Below are 13,402 nucleotides of genomic sequence, written 5' to 3'. Positions count from 1 at the left end.
TATTTTTCAGGTTTAAAAGTTAAAGTTCTGTGTGCAGACTTTCATGTCATTTAGAAAAAGGAAATAATTGGAGTTAATTGGTTTTGCTGTAATTTTTCTTCAGTGGATTAAAAAAAATCTATGCCTAAAATACTATTTAATGATAATGGGTGACAATTTCTATAAAAATACAATTTTTGTTTCTTAGAAAGTTAACTTTTTTCTATATTTTATATAAATATAGCATTAGTCAGCAACTGTGTTCGGATGCCTAAAATGTATAGCTTTTTCGTTTGTTTGTTTGTTTCAAGAAGCTATGTCTTAGTTAATTTAGGAGACTATAGGGTTGTTAGGAAGACACATATAAATGGAGAAGCCAGAAAAACACAAAAACTGGACACAAAAATAGATTATTAGAATGGAGCTGTACATAGATATTAGAATTGGTGGCTTTTTAAAGTAACTGAGACATAGTTGCACATTTCCATACTCCTGTGTTTACCATTGAGCTTTTTCACCCTCTTTGTATTTTTCTCTATATCATTAGTTTTCTTACTTATAATTTTGATACTCTTATAGCTTCAGTTTTTCAAGCCCTTTACAACTATCCCGTCACTCTGCATTCTCTTTCTAATGACTGTTCGGTTTCAGCATCTGTCAAATACGTTGATGCCTTCATTTGACAAGTCAGGTTCAAACCTCATAATCGTATTGGCTAATGTCATTTCCATGCTAGACATCATAGATGACTGTTAAATCTTAGGGTTAGCTGCCTTTGGATGATTTATCTATTTTTATTTAGTTCAATCTGTGGCACAGGCTGGATCATGTGGGTCTAAATATGAGTTAAAATTACATTGATTGGAGATCTAGAGGTTTTCCTTTAGGAGAAACTATAGGCTTGGAATAAACAATAATTGGTACATTTGAGATTTTAAAATTCTGTCTTCTATACATACGGCCAATAAACATATGAAAGAAAGCTCAACATTACTGATCATTAGAGAAATGCAAATCAAAACCACAATGAGATAGCATCTCACGCCAATCAGAATGGCAATTATTAAAAAGTCAAAAAACAACCAGTGTTTTTGAGGTTATTGAGAAAAAAGGAATGCTTTTATACTGTTGGTAGGTGTGTAAATTAGTTCAACTATTGTGGAAGACAGTGTGGTGATTCCCCAAAGACCTAGAGGCAGAAATACCATTTGATCCAGGAATCTCATTACTGGGTCTACACCCAAAGGAATATAAATCATTCTAGTATAAACATACGTGCACATGCACTTGCATGTTCATACAGCACTATTCACAATAGCAAAGACATGGAACGCCCATCAATGATAGACCGAATAAAGAAAATGTGGTACATATACAACATGGAATACTATGCAGCCATAAGAGGAACAAGATCATGTCCTTTGCAGGGACATGGATAAAGCTGAAAGCCATTATCCTCAGCAAACTAACACAGGAACAGAAGACCAAATACCAAATATTGTCACTTATAAGTGGGAGGTGAATGATGAGAACACATGGACACATAGTGGGGAGCAACACTCACTGGGGCTTGTTGGAGGATGGGGGTGGGTGAGAGGAGGGGTGAATCAGGAAGAATAGCTAATAGGTGCTGGGCTTAATAGCTAGGTGATGGGATGATCTGTGCAGCAAACCACCATAGTTCATGTTTACCTATGTAACAAACCTGCACATCTTGCACCTGTGTCCCTTAACTTAAAATAAAAGTTGGAAAATAAAAAAATAACTATCTTCTCTAACACAAGGAGCTATTCTCCAATATTATGCATCATTTATTCATTTACAACTTATTTGGCCACTCAATTCATTTTATATATATGTGTGTGTGTGTGTGTGTGTGTGTGTGTGTGTGTGTATTATATATATATATATAATATAGGGGAGAATATATTGGATATTGGATTTTGTGTCTCTTCCTAGTTCAAGAATAAAGATACTTTATGTGATTGGGTTATTAAAGCAAACTGTCAATCACATGACTGCTTATATGTTCCCTTGAGGCCAGGTCATTTGACTTTATATTCTTCATGTTTATAAAATGGTCCCCCTAGCCCATCTATAACTCCAGGAGACTTGCCTGCTGGTAGTGATGTATTTCTTACAGGATCACACTCCTTGGTACTTTGTAGGCTGGTATTTATTAGTAATATGCCCTGTAAGTCCCTCTGTCCAGTGGGCATTATGGTTCTTTCTGGTCAAGGTTCTTAGTATATTTGGAAGTGGACATGCAGTTGATATTTGTAGTCCCATATTCTCAGCACAGTTTTCCCAGTTCAAGATGTCCTTGGTATTCAGTGCTGCACAGATATTCTTTGTAATGAATGGATGACAGTCCTTAATTGATCCTTACTTGTTTGTTTCCCACAAAGTGAAAATAAGTCCTGTATGCAATATGCAATATTTAAAATTTTTAATTTCAAAAAATTAATATGATTATTAATCTTATGATCAAATAAAGTGGTTATTAACTAGCAATTATGTGCAACATTCTAATATTTGTATGAATTAGATATGTCACACAACATGTGATCTTAATCCTTCAATCAATTATAAATACTTACTCATATATTTCTACAATGTTACCAAATTTCAATCTGAATTTATAATATGAATCAGTCTTTCCTAATTCTCACACCCCTAAAATGTCAGCTGAGTGAATTATTTACCAATAATACACTTACCAGTAAGATGGCATAGACTTAAGTTAAAGCATTACTTTACTTAACTTCTTTTCAACTTTCAGGTTATCCTAGTCTAAGCTGTTTACTTGGATTTTTCCTCTTTTAATTCTTGTATTCATCTCTGTTGATCCTAGTATTCTGATAACAGATTCTAATAATTCCCCAACCATTCCCCAAAGCTGCCCCAAATACAAAAGCTGAAATAAAAGAAAAAGGAAAGTACTGTAACAAGGAAGGGGATAGAAAAGTCTTCATGTAGAAGAAGATGCCCAAGTGGAATTTTGAAAAATGGCTACTAATTTGACAAAAGTATGAAAGTAAAGGACATTTGTGGGTAACACATATTTAAAATACTCAATGTGTAATTATTAATTCACTGATTCCATAAACATGCCTTGAAGTCCTGCTATGTTTAGGTCTTATACGAGATGCTGGAGCTAAAGATTTAGAAAACAGTGTCCTATAATTTATAGGGAGATTCATAATAAGTTCGGCATTTAATAAGGCGAAAATAGAATAAGTGTTATGCCGAGATTGTATGCATGTACTCTGGACGCTCACATATGGTCACATATCTCAGCCTGGGAAGAAAGGAGTTACTGAAGAGGTTCTGTATGAAATCATTTTGAAATCAATGTACTGAGGTATAATTTACATATAATAAAATGGACACATTTACTCTACAGATTGATAACTTTTGACATTCAGCTGTGAAACCTCCACCCCAATTAAGATATAGAATGTCTCAATATTCTGTAAAATTCTGTCCCTTTGCAATCTTTTGTTGTGCATCTTTTCTTGCTAGTCCTTCTAGAATAAGTAATTTTTGAAATGAGTTTTTGACAGATTTTTCAGTAGTTATGTAAGAAGAACAAGAATTTGAGTAGTTATTTTAGAAAAACAAGAAGAAAAAGCACCTCACTAAAAGCAGGGCTTCTGTCAAAGAGCATAAGAAAATGAGGCTAGAGAAGTTCGTAATTAGAGATAAAAAACACTGAAAGATTTTAAAGATGATAAAAAACACTGAAAGATAATCTGTAGTACTTCCATGGGTTTAAAACAGGGTAAGTCATAATAATAGCAGTAAAGTTAATGATGATGATAATAATAATATTATTGAGTATTTACCCAGAGGTGGGCACTTATATGCATGATTTAATTTAACCTTGTAAAGAGGTTGCTTTTCTCATCCATTAAAGATTTGAGAAGCTAGAAACTCAGCAGTATTAAATGAATTGAAGATTCACAAATAGTAAGAGCTCCTGGGAGGTATTTACACAAAAACCCTTTTTATTTTACTTTCAACATGATTTTTTTAAAAAATTAACAATAAATTGATGATAGATTGAAAGCAGCAGGGCTGGTGTCCAATTTGAGAGATAATTAGGAGGTGGAATCTACAGGGCTTAATAACACAGGGTTGAGGGAAGGATTTGGTAAAGAGAGTATTGAGGATCATTTTCAACTTAGATGAGCAGATGATGCAATTACCCAAGATGAAGACAATTGAAATAGAAACAGGATTGGAGATAACAATTCAATGTTAGCCATGCTGAATTTAAGCATGAATGTGACTTCCAAGTGTTGAAGTATGGCAGGAATTTGGAAATACAACTCTAAATTTTGGAAAAAAATTTCTAGACTGTTAAAAAAGATGTGAAATCATTAGTACACACATTTTAGTTAAAGCCAGAGAGAATGTAAATAATTAACAGAAAAAAAAACTAAGGATAGAAGAGCAAAACATTTATCTTTAAGGAATGTTGGGGAAAAACAAATCAAAGATAATATTAAGCAGAAAAACAACAAAAAACCCGAATAATAGAAAATAGTGTCTTGGAAATCAAGGGCTCAGTGGGTTCCAAGATGCTATTTTTTAATGACATCATGAGAAGTGAAAAGAGAAGTCATAGAGAAGAAAAAGAAGAAGAATGATTAAATATGTCCATTGCACTTTGAATCCAGGCAGTCACAGGAAATTTGCATGAAAGTAGTTTCTTTGTAATGGGGAAGAAGGTGGACTGCAATGCATGGAGATTTGAATAAGAAAAAGGGACAATGCGTGTAGAAAGCTCAAGATGCTCAATTTTGAGGAACGGAAACAGATGGGAATATGTTATAGGAAATCATAAAACTGAGGGAGTTGTTTTTTGCTTGATCCAGTTCCAAAAGAAATAGTCACACACAAAAAAAGAAAAGAAAAACAAAAAAGAAAAGAAAGAGGAAAAGAGGAATTAATCATGAAGAAGAAGGATACTTAATGCAACAAAACCGTTGAGGATGTATGATGGGATGGTGTTTGAGCACAGGTAGAGGGATAATGTAACGAGGGTGCTGTAACATGGCCATTTGCTAGACTGACAGCGTAGGTTGGAGAGCAGGCACTTTTTGCTGAAGCAATTTCCTCAGCCTTGTGTTTGTGGAATTTCAGAGTGTAACTATTCTGTTGTGGGGTGAGGTGGAGGGCTGCAAGGAAAACTACACTCTGAGGCTCACTTAAGGCATGTGCTGCCGGTAACACTTGTGAATGAGGTGCAGATTTAGAGGCAGTAATTATGACATTAGCATCGCAGAGAGCCCAGTGAAAAGTTTTTGGAGGGAAGAAAATTGTTTATAATGATTGCTTTCTGTTTTAGATTTTACTCTATAAAACATTGTTTCCAAAATCAGAAACCTAGATGGCCTCTAATTCTTATTATTCACTGCTCAAGAACTGTGCCTGTTTCCTCTTATTAAGTATGTTTCCTTGTGCTGTTCTGTTGCTTAGACAATTTACTTTGGTTCTTCCTATTGCATTCTCATTGAGTTTTCTTATCTTTTCTCACATTTGTTTCCTTGTGATAGTGCAGGGCTGAGTCTTCCTGGTTCCTTCAATGGCTAGCTACATTACATTTCTTTCACTGAAAGCCTTCCCTTTTTTCTAGTGGGGACGGGCATATTGGTGTGGGAAACAGGAGAGCTGAAGAGAGAGAGAAGGGGTGTGAGTGGAAATAGTGAGTGGGTATTATATCAGTAGGCCTTTATCATCTGTCGCTTTCTTTCCTGAAGTTTCAGTGATGACATTTGTGATAACATTCGTAAGAATGTAATAGACCTGTTTTTCCTAATTTTTAATATATACTTCAGTAAATCAAGGTTCACATCATACTACAAGTTCAAGAAGTTAAATAGGAAGAAACAATTCCCTAGTCAAGCCTGAGAATATATGAGAACTTAATTTCAATGCCATACAAAAATATTCTTTGTGTGAAATAGGCAAGAGTTATTTTTTGACATGTAAATAAAATATGTTTTACAAGCATTGACAATAGACACATTTTATAACAGCATAAACATTATAAATAAGAAAGTAGAGTATAAAAGTATTGTGTGAGAGAGGTCAATGCCAGTAAGAAATTATGAAGTTAACAAGAGGAAGAAAAAAAATTGGTGTAAATAGATTGAATGAGTTGCTCTGTTAAAAAAAAAAAAAAAAAAAAATAACACATACAGATGTTGGTTAGAGAAAACATGGGTAAAGTTAGAATAAAAAAATAAACTTAGGATAGGTCATTAAATCTAGCTGTTTTAAATGTTTTAAAAATTGGAAAGTATAAGCAACATACTGGAGACTACAAATAATAATTTATCTTTAAGTATCATCAGTGATGATTGAAAGAAAATCATACAAAGGACCATGAAGTAAACATGACCTTTTTTTTTTTTTAACTTGGTAAAGGGCTTTTTATTTTATATCTCTCCAAAGAATGAAAAATGCAGACAAAAAGATGTTCAACATCATGAATCATAAGGGAAATGCAAATCAAAACTACATTGAGACACCACCTCAAACCTGTTATGATGGCTTCTATTGTAAAAACAAAACAAGTGATGAGGAGGATGTGGAGAAATTTTAGCCCTTTTTCAGTATGAGTGGGAATGTAAAATGGTGCAGCCACTGTGGAAAACAGAATGGTGTGCCTCAAAAAATTAAAAATATAATTCCTACATGATTCAGCAATTCCATTTCTGGGTATATACTCAAAAGAATTAAAATCAGGGACTCAAACAGGTATCTGTGCACCTATGTGCATAGCAGCATTATTCACAATAGTCAAAAGATGGAAGCAACCCAAGCGTGGATTGCAATTGACATGAATGAACAAGCAAAATGAGATATACACACACAAGGAAGAATTATTCAGCCTTCAAAAGGAAGAAAGTTTTGACAACATGGTATTAAACAGATGAACCTCAAGGACATCAAGCTAAGTAAAATAAGTGGTGTCTACCATGGGACAAATATTGTATGATTTCACTTACAGAAGCTACTTAGAATAGTCAGAATCATAGGAACAGAAAGTAGAATGCTGGGGAAGGAGGAAATAGGGAGTTATGTTTCATGAGTATGGAGATTCAGTTTTGAAAGATAAAAAAGTTCTGGAGATGGTTCATGATGATGTCATGCTATGTATATTTTTTACCACAATTAAAAAAATAGTTTTATTTTAAAAGGCCGAAGGGTGATGAAAGTCCTCACTGCTTTATCCATCTTCAGGAGTTTTCTTCTCCATTCAATTCATTAAAAGAACTTACAAATCTTACAATTTTCTAGGAAGCTGTTCCTGTGCAGTTTGCTCTCCTGGATTTCTCCCAAGGGACTACTGTCATGGAACAGAATTCCACCCAGGTAACATGGGGCCCAGCCAACCGCAAATGCCAACCAGGAATTTGTGTACTGTCTTTAAGAAGAAAGGAGCTGGATGGGCCTGAGGGTAAAGGAACAAGAAGGTGTGGGTAGGGGCTGAGACCAGCCTAAGTGTTGGAATTTGTCCTTGTCAGCTGCAGGAAAAGCCCTGTCAAGGCCTGCACAGAGGCTCCAAGTGCAGAAGTATATGTGCATGTGCCCATGTGTGCTTTCACTTATTTATATGTTCATCTATTCATGTATTCAATGCACACAATGAGCAGCTGCTGTATGCTGGGTACTGTTCTATCTAGCAGTAAACCAGCCTGGCTGGGCTTTGTCCTCATAGGAAAGATATAATGAACGGGCTCACAGGCAAGCACGTGTGTACAGTGAGCCCGCAACTGCATTCTGATGGGGTACATTAGGCAAGTCTCATTTCTCTGGTAGCCAGTGGGAGATGCATGCAGATAAAGTCAACAGAGAGTCAGGAGCAAGATGCAAGAAAAGTTGGAGATACAATTTGTGCTCAGAATGCCGAGGCCCTTGCCAGCCATGCGAAGGTCTTAACCCTAGAGCAGCACGAAGCCATGAAGGATTCTAGGCAGCAAGAGGCATGGTGAGATTCGTGTTTTGGAAATTTCCCGCAGGCTGCAGTGTGAATACATAGTAGGAAGGCAGGAGGCCAGGTGAGAGAGGAGCTGGCCTGCTTCAGGAGCTAGAAGCCTTTGGAGGTGTTTAGCAGGTAAAGTCCACAGCATTTGGTGGTAGTTGGATTCGTGGGAGGGGAAGTAAGAGGGGAGATTGAGACATGAAACTGGAACAAAATCATGAGATTTGGTATCCATCAGTCCAACTATTCCTACTTTCCCCTGTGTGATGTTGAGTTGATGTGCTCATAGTCTTAGTTGATGTGCTTTTAAAATGAGAAAAGGAGCCACCTTGGCCCCTCTTTCTCTGGAGTTTCTGCTACAATGATTGGGTGAGATCATGTGAATACAGACCTTTGTCATCAGGGGCAAGGTGTTGCAGGTTTATTGATGAGAATGTGGATGGTGATGGTGATGGAGAACATAATTCTGGTACTTAAGGGGTTGAGGAGTGCTGCATGTACTCCACATAGGGCAGCATACTCAGAGCTTTATGCATATCATCCAGTTGGATTTTGTCCCACATTTGGAGATACGTGTTACTATCCCCAAGACAATGAGAAAACAGCTCCAGAGACGCTTGTGCAAGGTCACCCAGAGGAGGAGGTTCAGAAGGCAGATTCAAAACATGGTTTGTCTGGATTTAAAACTCTTGTGAGCCCCACACCACCAGCCACTTAAGAAGGCAATTGTACTCTGAGATTTTATCAGTCTCAGTTTGCTTTGGGGCCAGGATGTGTGTTCATTCATTCATCAGTCCATTCAGAAAATATACATGGAGTACCTAACATTTGGCAGCCACAGCCCAAGCCCGTGAGAGGAACAGTGGACAAAACATACATCTTTGCATGACTTTTCTATTGTGGCTTAAAAAAAAAGACATATTCTACTCTCTGAACAAATTTTTCAGTGTATGGCACATACAGTATTGTTAATTGTATGCACATTGTTGCACAGCACATCTCTAGAGCTTTTTCATTCTGCCTGACTGAAACTCTATACACATTTTACAACTCCCCATTTCTCTCTCCTCCTAGGCCATGGCAACCACCATTCTACTTTGTTTCTGTGAGTTTGACTACTTTAAATATCCCATGTAAGTGTAATCATGCATCATTTCTCCTTACGTGACTGGCCTGTTTCACTTAGTATAATGTCCTAAAGTTTCATTCATATTGTAGCATATGACAGAATTTCCTTCCTTTATAAAACTGAATAATATTCCATTGTATGTATTTACCATATTTTATTTATCCACTGATCTGTTGATGGACAATTACGCTGAGTCCACATCTTGGCTATTATGACTAATGCTGCAATGAACATGGGAGCACAGCTAACTCTTTGAGATCCTGATCTCAATTCATTTAGATCAATACCCTGAAGTGAGATTGTTGAATCATATGGTAGTTCTATTTTTTAAATTTGGAGGAAACTTAGTACTGTTTTTCAAAGCAGCTGCACCATTTACTTTCCCACCGACAGTGCAGAAGGGTTCCAATTTCTCCACATCCTCAGCAGCACTTGTTCTTTTCTTTTCTTTTTTAAAATATTTTAATTTAGATGAAGAGATTACATGTGAGTGTTTGTTACACTGTTATGTTATGTACTGGTGGAGATTGTGCTTCTAATTCACCCATTACCCAAATAGTGAATGTTGTACCCAATAGGCAATTTTTCAGTCTTCCCTGTCCTCCCACCCTCCCCTGTTTTGGAGTAACCAGTGTCTGTCACTTCTACCTTTATATCCATGTGCACCCATTGTTTAGCATTGATTTATAAATGAGAACATGTAGTATTTGATTTTCCGTTTCTGAGCTAGTTCACTTAAGATAATGGCCTCCAGCTCCATCCATGTTGCTGCAAAAGACATTCATTCTTTTTTATGGCTATATGGTATTCCATTTTATGTGTGTATTCGTGTGTGTGTGTGTGTATGTGTGAGTATACATGGTATTTAATATAGATATAATACATATATGTATATATGTATATTACATCAATAAATACCAACATTGATGTGATAGGCCATATTAAATGTGATACACAGACACACACACACATACACAGACATTTTCTTTATCCAGTCAACCATTGGATAGACACTTAGGTTGGTTCTATGACTCTCCCATTGTTAATAGTGCTGTGATGAACATACAAGTGCAGGTGTCTTTTGTATACAGTAATTTATTTTTCTTTGAATAAATACCCAGTGTTCGAATTGCTGGGTTGAATGGAGTCCTATTTTCAGTTCTTTGAGATACCTCCATATTGTTTTCCATAAAGGTTGAACTAATTTGCATTCCCACCAACAGTGTATGAGCATTCCCTTTTCTCTGCATGCATGCCAACATCTGTTATATTTGACTTTTAATTCTAGTCATTCTGACTGTTGTGACATAATATCTTATTGTGGTTTTAACTTACATTTCTCTGATGTTTAATGATGTTGAGCAATTTTTGTGTTCGTTTTTCACTTATTATTTCTTCTTTTGATAAATGTCTGTTCATGTCTTTGCTAGTTTTTAATGGGGTTTGTTGTTTGTATCTTATTGAGATTTTGAATTCCTTATAGATTCTGGATATTAGTCCTTTGTGAGAGGCATAATTTGCAAATATTTCTCCCATTCTGTAGGTTGTCTGTTTACTCTGCTGATTATTTCTTTTGTTGTACAGAAGGCTTTTAGTTTAATTAAATCCCATATCTATTTTTATTTTTGTTTCATTTGATTTTGGGGTATCCATCATAAGTTATTTGCCTAGACAAATCTCCAGAGGAGTTTTTTTTTCTAGCTTTCTTCTAGAATTTATATAGCTCAGGTCTTACTTTTAAGTCTTTCATCCATATTGACTTAATTTTTGTATAAAGTGAAAGATAAGGGTCGATTTTCATTCTTCTGCATATGGCTAGCCAATTTTCCCAACATTTTTTGAATAGGATGTCCTTTTCAGATTTGTTATTTTTGTCAACTTTACTGATGATCAGTTGGTTGTAGGTAAGTGGCTTTATTTCTGGGTTCTTTATTCTGTTCCACTGATCTACGTGTCTCTTTTTGTACTAGTACCACATTGTTTTAGTTACTAAATCCTTGTAGTGTAATCTGAAGTCAGACAATATGATGCCTCTGGATGTGTTTTTCTTGTTTAGTAATTCTTTGGCTCTTTGGGCTCTTTTTTGGTTTTGTGTGAACTCTAGGACTGTTTTTTTCTAATTCCATGAAAAATGATGTTGGTAATTTGATAGGGATTGCGTTGACTGTGGATTATTTTGGGCAGTGTTATCATTTTAATGATATCAATTCTTCCAACCCATGAGCGTGGGATGTTTTCCATTTGTTTGTCATCTATGATTTCTTTCATCAGTGCTTTGTAGTTTTCTTTGTAGAAATCTTTCACTTCCTTGCTTAAATGTGTTTATAGGTATTTCATCTATTTGTGACTATTGTAAATGTGATTTGAGTTCTTGATTTGGGTCTCAGCCCAAATATTACTTTTTTAAAATAGGAAAAGTTTCATGAGTTTGGATATTCTCCTTGCATGGGGACCATGCTAATCTTTCCTGTATCATTCTAATTTTAGTATATGTGCTACTGAAGAGAGCACCAAACATTATTGATGTATAAAAATGCTACTGACTTTTGTACATCAATTTTGTAAGGTTCATTTGCTCTATAGTCACTTACGTCCAGAGTTCCTTTGTTGATTTCCTGCCCCAATAATCTGGTGATATCAGTAGGGTGTTGAGTTACTCACTATTATTTTATTGCTATCAATCTGTTTTCCTGGTCTAGTACTATTTTTTTTATGAAACTGGATACTCCAATGTTGGGTGCATATATATATAGAATAGCTAAATCTTCTTCTTATATTGAACCCTTCATCATTATCTAATATCCTACTTTCTATAATTTTTACTGATATTGGTTTATAGTCTGTGTTATGTGTTATGAATATGGCTGGTCATGCTCATTTTTGTTTTCCATTTGCATAATATGTCTTTTTGTACCCCTTTACTTTGTCTGTAGTATTTAGCCAAGACTAACTATCTTGTAGGTAGCAAGTGGTTGTGTCGTTTTTTCTTTAAAATACAATTTGCCATTTTGTATGTTTTAGGTAAAGCATTTAGGCCATTTATATTCAAGAGTGATATTGATATGAAAGGTTTTGTTCCTGTCATAGTGTTGCTAGCTAGTTGCCTTGGAGTTTCAACTGTGTAATTGCTTTATAAGAGCTGTGAGCTTTGTAGTTATGTATCCTTTTATGATAGTGAATATCATCCTTTTGTTTCCATGTTACAAATCCTTTGAGTATTTTCATTTGACTAGTCTAATGGTAATACATTTTCTTTGTAGTTATTTGTCTGGGAAAGATTTTAGTTTTGCTTCATTTTTTGAAGCTTTGTTTGGTAAGATATGAAATCCTTGACTGGTGTTTTTTATACATAAAGAGACTAAAAATAAGCTCCTAATCTCATCTGCTTATAATTTCTGCTAAAAAATCTGCTGTTAGTCTGACGGATTGCCTGCGAAGGGATTCATCACTTCTCTCTTACTGATCTTAGAATTTTTTTTTTCCTTCATATTGACTTTGGATAGTCTGATGACTATATTCCTTCATGAGGTTTATCTTGAAATACATCATCTAAGAGGTCTCTTAACTTCTTGTATCTGGTTGACTAAATCTCTCCCAAGACCAGGGAAATTTTCCTGAAATATTTTGTTAAATATACTTCTCATACTTTTTACTTTTTTGTCTTCTCTCTCTGCAATACCTGTAACTCATAGGTTTGGATGCTTTACAAAATCTCATATTTCTCGAAGGGTTTTTTTTTCATTTTTAAATTGCTTTTTATTTTTTTTTTATCTGGTTAATTTGAAAGAGCTGTCTACTAGCTCTGAAATTCTCTTTTCCACTGGTCTAGCCAGTTGTAAAAACTGTCAGCTGTCTTTTCTTATTCCTTCAACAAATTTTTATTTCCTGAAGTTATATTTTTTAAACGATATCTATCTCTTCTTTTATCCTCTGCATTGCTTTTCTGATTTAATTGTGTTGGCTTCAAATTTCACTTGGATCTCATTGTGCTTCTTAAAAATCAATATTTTGAATTCTTTATCTGGTATGTCAGATATTTCATTTTGGTTAGAATTCCTTGCTGGAGAGTTAGTGTGACCCTTTGGAGATGTAATGCTTTGGTTTTTCATACTTTCATAGTTGTTTCTCTGGTTCCTTCTCATGAAAGGAAGCTATGTCTCTTCCTTATTTATTGAATTTGCTTTCATTTAGATGGGAATTTTCCCTCTCTTAAGGATATATATATACCCTTAAGAGATATATATCTCTCCTTAAGAGAGAGAGATATATATCCTTAAGAGAGATATATATATCTC

At 35.1% G+C, this 13,402-nt stretch overlaps 1 non-coding gene across 1 annotated transcript; it reads right to left on the bottom strand.

Moving 5' to 3' along the window:
- Nucleotides 1–11,511: 11,511 nt before the first annotated feature.
- LOC116809826 (U6 spliceosomal RNA) lies at nucleotides 11,512–11,618 on the bottom strand. Its single transcript, XR_004370009.1, has one exon. It is a non-coding gene; the product is annotated as a U6 spliceosomal RNA (small nuclear RNA).
- Between the last annotated feature and the right edge of the window lie 1,784 nt (nucleotides 11,619–13,402).

The sequence above is a fragment of the Hylobates moloch genome, unplaced genomic scaffold, assembly GCF_009828535.3.
Source record: "Hylobates moloch isolate HMO894 unplaced genomic scaffold, HMol_V3 SCAFFOLD_1, whole genome shotgun sequence".
Lineage (NCBI taxonomy): Eukaryota > Metazoa > Chordata > Mammalia > Primates > Hylobatidae > Hylobates > Hylobates moloch.
The sequence above is the reverse complement of the archived record's forward strand: the minus strand, read 5'-3'. Positions and strand labels throughout refer to the sequence as shown.